Source organism: Nicrophorus vespilloides, unplaced genomic scaffold, assembly GCF_001412225.1.
Source record: "Nicrophorus vespilloides isolate i.1.1-1 unplaced genomic scaffold, Nicve_v1.0, whole genome shotgun sequence".
NCBI classification, from domain to species: Eukaryota; Metazoa; Arthropoda; class Insecta; order Coleoptera; family Silphidae; genus Nicrophorus; species Nicrophorus vespilloides.
Genome location: NW_017097953.1, coordinates 1 through 10,524, shown reverse-complemented (window position 1 = coordinate 10,524; position 10,524 = coordinate 1). Strand labels below are relative to the sequence as shown.

The window sequence follows — 10,524 nt, the reverse complement described above, 5'->3', positions numbered from 1 at the left end:
TTTTGCATTTAACATTCGTACTATTGAAATAAATTAATAAAATGTAATCATACATTTCTTTAAAGATTAATAAAACTTTGACAGCGAATTACACATTAACCAGAAAAGTTACGTTTATAATCAACTACATTTTTTTGTAAAGCATAATATTAGATTTTATTTACTTCTTTAATTTTTCATGTACCATTTGTATTTTTCAAATAATTTAATAAAATGTAATTACACATTTTTTTTGGAACATTAATATAACTTTGACAGCTAATTATACCACAACCAGAAAAGTTACATTTACAACCAACTACAGTTTTTTGTAACACATAATATTAGCTTTTATTTACTTCTTTAATTTTTAATATGCCAATCGTAGTTTTAAAATAATTTAATAAAATGTAATTACACAATTTTTCTTAAAAAAATTATAAAATTTTGAAAGCGAATTACAATATAATCATAAACGATACGTTTATAATCAACTAATATTATAATATCTCATAATATTAGATTTTATTTACTTCTTCACTTTGTATCTAACGTTCGTATTTTTCAAATAAATTAATAAGATGTAATCATACATTTCTTTAAAGATTAATAAAACTTTGACAGCGAATTACACAATAACCATAAAAGTTACGTTTATAACCAAACACATTTTTTTGTAACGTATAATATTAGCTTTTATTTACTTCTTTAATTTTTCATTTACCATTCGTAGTTTTCAAACAATTTAATAAAATATAATCATACAATTTATTTTTGAAAAATTATTAATTCTTTGACATTGAATTACGTAATAATCATAAGTGTTGCACTCGCAAGAATAAGCAATATTCATTCACTATATTTTTAGCTTTAATTTGCATATTCAACTTTATTAATGTGCGTACGTAGTTTACGAGAAACGTGAAGTCACCGCTGTTTCGACCGTAACATTATTTAACATTTGACAAACGAATTACGCCATAACTATAAACGTCACACTTACAATACTTTATGCGTGCAGTTTTAGCTTTTATTTGCATATTTGACTTTGCTTGTATCTTTAGTAGTTTTCGAGAAATTTATGAAAATCTACAGACACTTTTTTTTGTTGTTGCTGTTGAAAAATTACAATCAAATTTCATGTATAAAAATTAAGTGTTAAGTGCATATAGTTACATGAGTTTTTCGTAGTTTTCAATCTTACAATTGTGAAATATTTCCAATTCGTTGTGTCAAAATAGTAAATATTTAATGGACATTCCATGGAACAATCGCAGATTGGAATTTAACAATTTTCCATCTTTACTGCGGCACTCACACTTTACGCGCTGACATTTTGCAGAAAGTTCAACGGATTGGCAATAATTCTCGTATGGTATAAATTGTTTAATCCGTTCACATACAAACTTGCAAATTATACATTCACATATTTAATCAGACCTCTATTTATTCCGCCTTAATTATCTATACGTAATTTAAACTTTGTATATTTAATACTTTAAATTTATTAATAATGAATAATGGATAAGTTATACTTTAACTAATAATAAATATTGATTTTCAAATTTTAACAAATGCAATACGAAACGTGATTGTTTTGTTTGTTAACGGTAGCTCTTTTAAACTATTTCTATTGTTTCAATTGTTTATGTTGTTGTTGTTTTTTTTCTTTTCTTTTGTTATTTTCGTTTCGCAAACAACAAACAAATGATTGTATGAGAAACAAACGAATGCTCATGTTTGTTATCTGTCAATTTAATACATTTGTGGCTTTAATTAATAGAAAAAAAAAACAGTACTTAATTAGTATACTTGTTTAATTTATACGTAATAATATCATATTAATTTACAAATATTAAACAAATGAAGGATGGAATGCAAGGTAACACCTCTCTTTCGAACGATTGCTTTTGTTTCAATTGATGATGCGATATTGTTATTGCATTTCTTATTTTGATCGTATCGTTTTGAAAACAGCAAACAAAAGAATATATGGGAAACAAACAGAAGCACGAGTTTGTTTTTAATCCAAATTCATGTTAATAATCAAATTACTTTTTGAAATCTCTCATATTATTGAATTCTTTTCATTATTTGTAATAGAAAAATTTCATTTCTATAAATGTAATAATTGAAAATTCTGTTTTCTTTTTTTGATAATTCCAATATTGTTTGATTCTCTTAGTTTTTGGAAAAGTCAATTTTTTTCTCATTCTCTTTTAGAAGTGTAATATAATCTCGTTCACTCACATTTTTTGTAAAAGTCCAACATTGTTTAAAGTTTTTGAAATTTTCAACATCGCCTCATTCTCTCAATTCTTGAAAAAATATAAAATGTCCTAAATCTGTTAATTTTTCTGCAGTTTTAGCTTTTATTTGCACATTTCACTTTGCTTGTAGCTTTAGTGGTTTTGGAGAAATTTATGAAAATGTAAAGACACTTTTTTCATATTTTTTGTAAAAGTCCAACATTGTTTAAAGTTTTTGAAATTTTCAACATCGCCTCATTCTCTCATTTCTTGAAAAAATATAGAATATCCTAAATCTGTTAATTTTTCTGCATTTTTAGCTTTTATTTGCACATTTCACTTTGCTTGTAGCTTTATTGGTTTTGGAGAAATTTATGAAAATGTAAAGACACTTTTCATTTTACAAAATTACATAATTTCAGGTTTAACATCATATTACTAGTAAAACAATAAATGTAAGTAGTATAAATGCAAGAATATAAGTATTTTATAACTTGTAGTCTTACGTTTTACTTGCATTTTCATATTTACAAGTTTATCGTAGATTTTCTGGTATTTTTTTGAAATAATCTCATTTTCTCATATTTTTTTAAAAGTCCAACATTGTTTAAAGTTTTTGAAATTTTCAACATCGCCTCATTCTCTCATTTTATGAAAAAATATAAAATGTCCTAAATCTGTTAATTTTTCTGCAGTTTTAGCTTCAATTTGCATATTTGACATTGCTTGTAACTTTCGTGGTTTTGGAGAAATTTATGAAAATATAAAGACACTTTTTTTTTGTAGAAAATTACATAATTTCAACTTTAATATCATATTACTAGTAAAACAATCAATCTGATAAAATATCTTATCATAAAATGTCTTAAATCTGTTATTTTTTCTGCAGTTTTAGCTTCAATTTGGACATTTGACTTTGCTTGTAGCTTTCTTGGTTTTGGAGAAATTTATGAAAATGTAAAGACACTTTTTTTTACATAATTTCAAGTTTAACATCATATTACGAGTAAAACAATAAAATTAAGTAGTATATATGCAAGAATATAAGTATTTTATAACTTGTAGTCTTACTTTTTACTTGCATTTTCATATTTACAAGTTCTTCGTAGATTTTCTGGTATTTTTTTTTGAAATAATCTCATTTTCTCATAAGTAAAATTTTGTTAATTTCTATTGGTTTTTTAATAGTTTTGCAATATTTTTTGAAAAGTTCACAAAATTCTCATTCTTTCAATAATATTTCTCTTAGTTTTTTAAATTTCCAAGTTTCAAATTTGTGAAAACATGAAAAATACTTTCATTCTAGCAATTTTCTTGAAAAGTCTACTTTTGTCACAATTCTTATTTCCTTAGTTATTGGAATAATCTTAACTGTTAAAGATTTTTAGTTTTAATAAATATCTTTATATGCTTCATCTTTTATAACAACACACTAAGTTACTTAATCTAAGTGTTTCATGTATCAATCAGGAACTGTATGTTAACGTCAATTTGTGAATGATTTGTTAGGATTTTTCATGAAGTTTACCTCACGGTTGTCTCGAATCCTCTTGGACATGACATGTATACACTTAGTCTGTGAGTTATTCGGATGTTATCCGGGTATTTCGAAACTGAGTTTTTGGCGTGCAGAAAGTGCGTGCGTGTGTATGCATGCATGTGCTTTCCGGGAGTGAAAAACATATTTGTAATATAAACACTTACTTTAATAGCAACAGAATCGGAATCGTTTGATCTAAATTTATCTAGAAAGAGGAGAGAGATCGGTGAGCCTTGTCTCTGTATATGCGTATACGCGTTCAATCTCACCGTTACGTCACCACAATCAGGCGAAAAAGAAAGATATACGAAATACGACACGAAATCATATGATATATTTATACGGTGGGTGGAACAAAAAAAAAGAAAAAAACATAAAAATTTTGAGCAAAAATTTATATTTGTGAAAAATCTGGGCTTCGACCTAAATGTTCGAATCGTATAATAAGAGCGCGACTCACTTTCTTCTTTGACGATGAAGATTGGGATGTTGTGCAGCAGCCCTTTTCTCTTTGCTGGCGGTTCAAATGCAACGGCAGCAAAGTGGAAAAAGACAAATCCACAAGTCCAACGGAATTGATTGAAACACATTGAAAGTCGATGAAATTATTATGGTTGTAACAGTAAGAAGGGTGGCGGCGACGTCCCACGATGAAAAGCACTCTGCAAGTGCTGCGAGTTAATCGGGTCGAGTCGGCGGGACGGGGATTCCCCGTGGTGATCTCACTTTGTTGCATTTGTTTCCATCGGCCGCCCTTGCGTCATCAGCAACTCCTTATCAACGGCCTCGAGCGCGCTCGCAGAACATTCTGGTTGTTACCGTGGTTATTACCATGGTTACGCAATCTATTCCTTTGTTTCTGCGAACAATAACAACCGAACAATTCAAACTTTTACCAATAATTCACTATCGAAACTATTAAATTATTTATAACAAACTTAATCGCAAGATTAAACCAAGTTTCCAATTAAATCTAGTTTTTTTTTTTTAAATATTTCAATAGTTTTCTTCAATAAAAGTCATTTTAAAGCCCTAATTGATCCTCTCATTTGTCTAAATCAATCTTTTAAATAAATTATTAATTAAACATCTTGTTATGATTAAAACAATAAAAACTGAAGGTTTATTGCATGGAACGAACGTAAAGTATGTTCGCAACTTTACAATGAAATCAATGCGGAATAAAAGAGTAGTACTTGGAACGGTGTGAGAGAAAAAAGAGTAACGCGATCACAATAATTTACGACCGATAATGTATGGTGTAAACAAGTAATGCGTGTTGTTAAAATCTAAATTATTGGTTTCANNNAAGGAAATAATTAAATACAGTGCAGAACAGCAATTAAAAACACATCGTCTTGCGTTCCACGAGTTAAATAATGAATTCCATAATTAATCGACAGGTGAGATTCATCCTTGAAGGATTGACGTAAATTGTCACTTTGACAGCTGTGGATGCTATGTTTTTAGAACATGATCATCTCTTGATTATGTAATAATTTCTGCAATTATTAATAAATATTAACCATTTCTACAAGTATTAATTCGGTAATGTATGGTTAATTAAAATATTTGGTAATTTATATACAAATGTTATTGAAAATTTGACGTATTTTTGACACATACTTTGTTAGATATTAATAAATTTTAAACGTCAAATTAATACAAAATCAAATTATGTTTAATTATAAACTAATTAAATTGATTATGTAATAATTTCTGCAGTTATTAATAAATATTAACCATTTCTACAAGTATTAATTCGGTAATGTATGGTTAATTAAAATAATTGGTAATTTATAACAAATGTTATTGAATATTTGACGTATTTTTGACACATACTTTGTTAGATATTAATAAATTTTAAACGTCAAATTAATACAAAATCAAATTATGTTTAATCAATTATAAACTAATTAATGCGAAGGTTATGATTATGTCAGGTATAATTGAAAATTTGACGTTTCAGATTTGACATAAGAATTAACAAATTTGATAACTATATTGAAAAGGTCATTAATTATGTGAAGTGACAATAATTGTAATATTTAAACGTCAAATTGACGTTTGAAGTATTTATAGATGACGTTTATAATGATTAATGTGAGGTTAAAAACGACGATTATTATAATAAAATGTCAAATTGACGTGAACGCGTGTTGTTTTCCAATTGGCGTTCAGATGAGCGCGAATTTCAAATTTGGGTCGAATTCATCATAATCGTGAAGGAAACGTGCGCAAAGCATAAACATAAATAAAAAACGAATGAGTATTTTCACTTACTCACAAACGGTGATTGCATATGACCTCAGCGTCGGCGAAGGTGGAACTTAATAATCGCTATTTGCAAATGAACAATCGAGATTTATTTCCCTCGACCACTTAATTTTCCTTCTTATTTTTTTCTTTTTCTTTTGTTTCTATTATTATTTATTAATTCATCGTCGTGTGGAAATTGTGGCCTTCTTGATTGCGGTGCAACAGTTTTTCCTCGGTCGGACGACGAATTTTCGCCTATTTCCAGGTTGGGCAAAAGGTGAACAACAGGAGAGGCGTCTGGAAATAGACGTGCAGAATCTCTTAACACCTTGTCCCGTGCGTTTGCAGAACCATTGTTCCTGATGTTTACGGTTTGCGTGGAAATAGCTTTACTTTTTTTTTTGCTTGGGAACAAATCGTCTTTTGCATCTGCTCAGCTCTTGAACGATGTCGAAGAAGTGTCGAGAAGAGGGAGACTTTACGTAACTTTGTAAATAAATTAGTCGGTTTCGGAGAAAAATCGTTGAAAATTAGTTAGAAATTTCAGTACAAGAAATGTGAGTAATGTTCATTGGAAAATGCGAAATTATTATAACTTTTCTTTGTAATCTTCAATGAAAAACTGTGTATTTGTAGTGGAAAACAAAACCAAGAAATGTTAATTGAAAACATATGAAATTGTAGAACAAATCGAATCCAAGAAATGTTATATTCTCAATGAAATTCTATAAAATCTCTTTCGCAAAACCGATTTCCGATAATTCATTGGAAAATGCAAAAGAATGATATATTTCTTTGGAAAAACCGAATACAAAGGAATTTTCACTGAAAAAAACGATGTATTTATAGTGAAAAACGAATGCAAAAAATGTTAATTAAAAAGTATAAAAAAATGCCAAATTATATAGCGTTTTAGTGAGAAAAAATAACAATTTTTTTTCGGAAAAGAAAATTCAAGAAAAGTTAATTGAAAATTTTCATAAATTCTATAAGTTTTCTTTCATAAATATCGAATTTATGTAATATTCATTGGAAAATCGTGAATTCATGGAGAAATTACATAACGATTTCTTGCATAAATTGGAATAACATTTCTTAGAAATTTTTATTATAAACTTGTTTCAAATCAATAGAAATCTAGTAGCTGCACCGAACTAACTCAAAATAATAACCATTTCCATGGTTACATAAACATAAATAACGTACATTTCAAGATTAGTATACTTAACAATTAGTCAGTCTAACAATTAGTCAAAAATAAGTGATTTAATGTAAGAATGAGTGTTAATTAGTACACTTAACAATTAATCGTTCTGTAATGCAAAGAAAAAAATAAAGAAATATTCAAAATTTCTCACCGTCGGATACTCAACAAATATTTGTGTATATTTTTCAAACAAACTAAGTGATTTAAAGTAAGAATCTGTGTAAATTAGTAAACTTAACAATTAGTCAGTCTGTAATGCAATTAGTTTTTGCATAAATTGCAATATTTCTCATTGTCAGAAATAGAAGAAACTTATGTGTCTACAAGCAATAAAAATAAGAAATTTTAATTTTACAATTAGTGAACTTTACAATTAGTCATTCTGTAATAGAATGAAAAAATTGTAACAAAAATTAAATATTTATAACTGTCAGAAATGCTATAAACATTTGTGTGCAAGCAACAAAAATAAGTGATTTAATGTAAGAATGAGTGTTAATTAGTACACTTAATAATTAATCATTCTGTAATGCAAAGAAATTAGATACCGTCGGATATTCAACAAACATTTGTGTATATTTTTCATGCAAACTAAGTGATTTAAAGTAAGAATCTGTGGAAATTAGTAAACTTAACAATTAGTCAGTCTGTAATGCAATTAGTTTTTGCATAAATTTTAATATTTCTCATTGTCCAAAATAGAAGAAACTTATGTGTCTACAAGCAACAGAAATAAGAAATTTTATTTTTACAATTAGTGAACTTTACCAATAGTCATTCTGTAATGCAATGTGCAAGCAAGCAACAAAAATAAGTGATTTAATGCAAGAATGAGTGTTAATTAGTACACTTAACAATTAATCGTTCTGTAATGCAAAGAAAAAATAAAGAAAAATTCTCACCGTCGGATATTCAACAAACATTTGTGTATATTTTTCAAGCAAACTAAGTGATTTAAAGTAAGAATTAGCACATTTAACAATTAGTCATTCTGTAATGCAAAGAAACATTATTAATTTTAAAAAAAAATGTGGAAATTTGATGAGTTGTAAATGTTTATAAATAAGTGCAAATAGTCTTTGTAGATAAAAATAAATAGTACTTCTGTAATGCAACTAAATTGTAACAAAAAAAAAACTACATATTTTTCAATGTCGAAAATTTCATAATGCGTAAAACCGTTTCGTGTAGAAGCATTACGACCGCAATGAAACAATTAAACGAAAATAAACGCGTTAAATTCTATTTAATATGCATCCATTAAATCTTACAAACTAAGTCATTAAGAGCGCACTTTAACGCCGGAATATTTCGGTGCGCGATTACTATTATAACTATTATTATTGTTTGGTCTCGTTATCAATGAGCAAACCAACCAACAATGCAGCAATTTTATTGCTACGACGAATTGCACCTAGTTCCTTTTCATCTGTAAAAAAAAAACCAAGCCAATATCTAATCAACGAGTGCACATGCATACATCACGATTTTGCACGCTCTCAGATTTATGACGCGCTTACAAAAAAGGTGATATAACGCGACGGCCGTGCGGAACGCAAAACGTTAACACTAATCGTAAAAAGAAACAATTTTTTTTTGTTTTTTTTGGAAGATGAACACTTTCTTGTTGATTATTCGCACTTTTTCCAAGTAGGCCGAGGAACCGGAAAACAATGAAAACACGAAACATTATAACGCAGTTCTCCAGCTTCTTAATTCCGCCTCTTCCTCTTGCGAGTCCTGCGTCTCTTCGACGTCGCGACGCTCCTCTCCGAACTCGACTTCATCAGCTGCTGGTACGAACCGTGTATCCAACTGAAGATACCGAAGATCAGTGCCTTGAAGACGTTATAGAACCAGAACGTCGGCACGGCGTGCTTCCTCTCACCTCTCATTACTTGATAAATCGAAAATTCACTCAAATCGCGAAAACTTCAATTTCACATTTCTGACACTTCGTCCGACCAATCGCAGTGAAGTTGTCAATGGCAACCTTAAATTCGAGCCTCAGTCTACTTCCGGTAGTCGCACAATTGTCTGTTTCAATGTCAAATTAGTTCAAAGTGTTTTTAGTTCAAAGTTCGAGTCCGTACATTCAGGTGAGCGATATTTCAGAACAAAACGAATAAGCGAAATTGATCTTACATAATTCGAAACACTGAAAAACTGGTTTAAAATGAATGTGCGCACAAACGTTGACAACAGGTTATGGCAATTCAATTGTTGATTGTTTTATTTTTACCTAATCCAAATCCAAAGCCAACTCTATTTTTTTTTATGAAATGCAACTAATATTAGATATCATTTCGAACCACTGACCCAGTTTTTATTTTATCTCTTTTCATATGAAAATTCGAAATGGTTTCATAAATTAATTTTAGAAATCATTTAGTTTTTTTTTGCTTAAAAATTAGTATAGTTTAAACAGCAATGCAGTTTAATTTGAGTTATTTATACAGAACAAATAATTTAACTATTTTGATGGATGAATATGAAGAGAGTTATAGAAAGCTACTTTTCTATAACATTCTTATGAGTTGAAATAATTTAAAAATAAATTTCAAATCAAGAAGAAAGTAAATTTTAACTATAGGAAATCTAAGTTCAGAAAAGTTGCATGGAAACTATATGAAGAATTTTGTATACATTTCATATGAATTTAATTAATGTAAATAGCAGAAAATCAAATGTTTTTATTAAAAATTTCAAATGAAGAAAACAATAAATTTAATGTAACATTTTTTATTATAGAAAATTTAAACAAAGAAAAGTTAAATATTCATAAATATAAACTTTATGAATAATTTTCTGTAGTTATTTTATATATTGAAACAATTTAAATCATAGAAAATTAAAGATTTCATTCAAAATTGCAAATGAAGAAAACTATAAATGTTAGGAAATAATTGGAACTATAAAAAAATTAAGTTTAAAAAGTTGAATATTCAGAAATGTAAACTTTATGAACGATTTTCTATACATTTCTTATCAATTGAAGCAATTCAAATCACTTCGTCGATGACGTCCGCTCCGACCAATCGCAATGAAGTTGTCAATGGCAACCGTAAATTCGAGCCTCAGTCAACTTCCGGTAGTAACACAATTGTCTGTTTCAATGTCAAATTAGTTCAAAGTGTTTTTAGTTCAAAGTTCGAGTCCGTACATTCAGGTGAGCGATATTTCAGAACAAAACGAATAAGCGAAATTGATCTTACATAATTCGAAACACTGAAAAACTGGTTTAAAATGAACGTAAACGTGCGCGCACAAACGTTGACAACAGGTTATGG

At 28.4% G+C, this 10,524-nt stretch overlaps 1 long non-coding RNA gene across 1 annotated transcript in view; it reads right to left on the bottom strand.

Moving 5' to 3' along the window:
• Nucleotides 1-6,612, bottom strand: part of LOC108561404 — a 9,031-nt gene extending 2,419 nt beyond the window's left edge. The window contains exons 1-2 of the long non-coding RNA XR_001891016.1: nucleotides 6,052-6,612; nucleotides 4,229-4,627 (exon numbers count right to left, since the gene is read on the bottom strand). This is a non-coding gene — a long non-coding RNA (uncharacterized LOC108561404). The remainder of the gene's footprint in view (nucleotides 1-4,228; nucleotides 4,628-6,051) is intronic.
• Nucleotides 6,613-10,524: the final 3,912 nt, after the last annotated feature.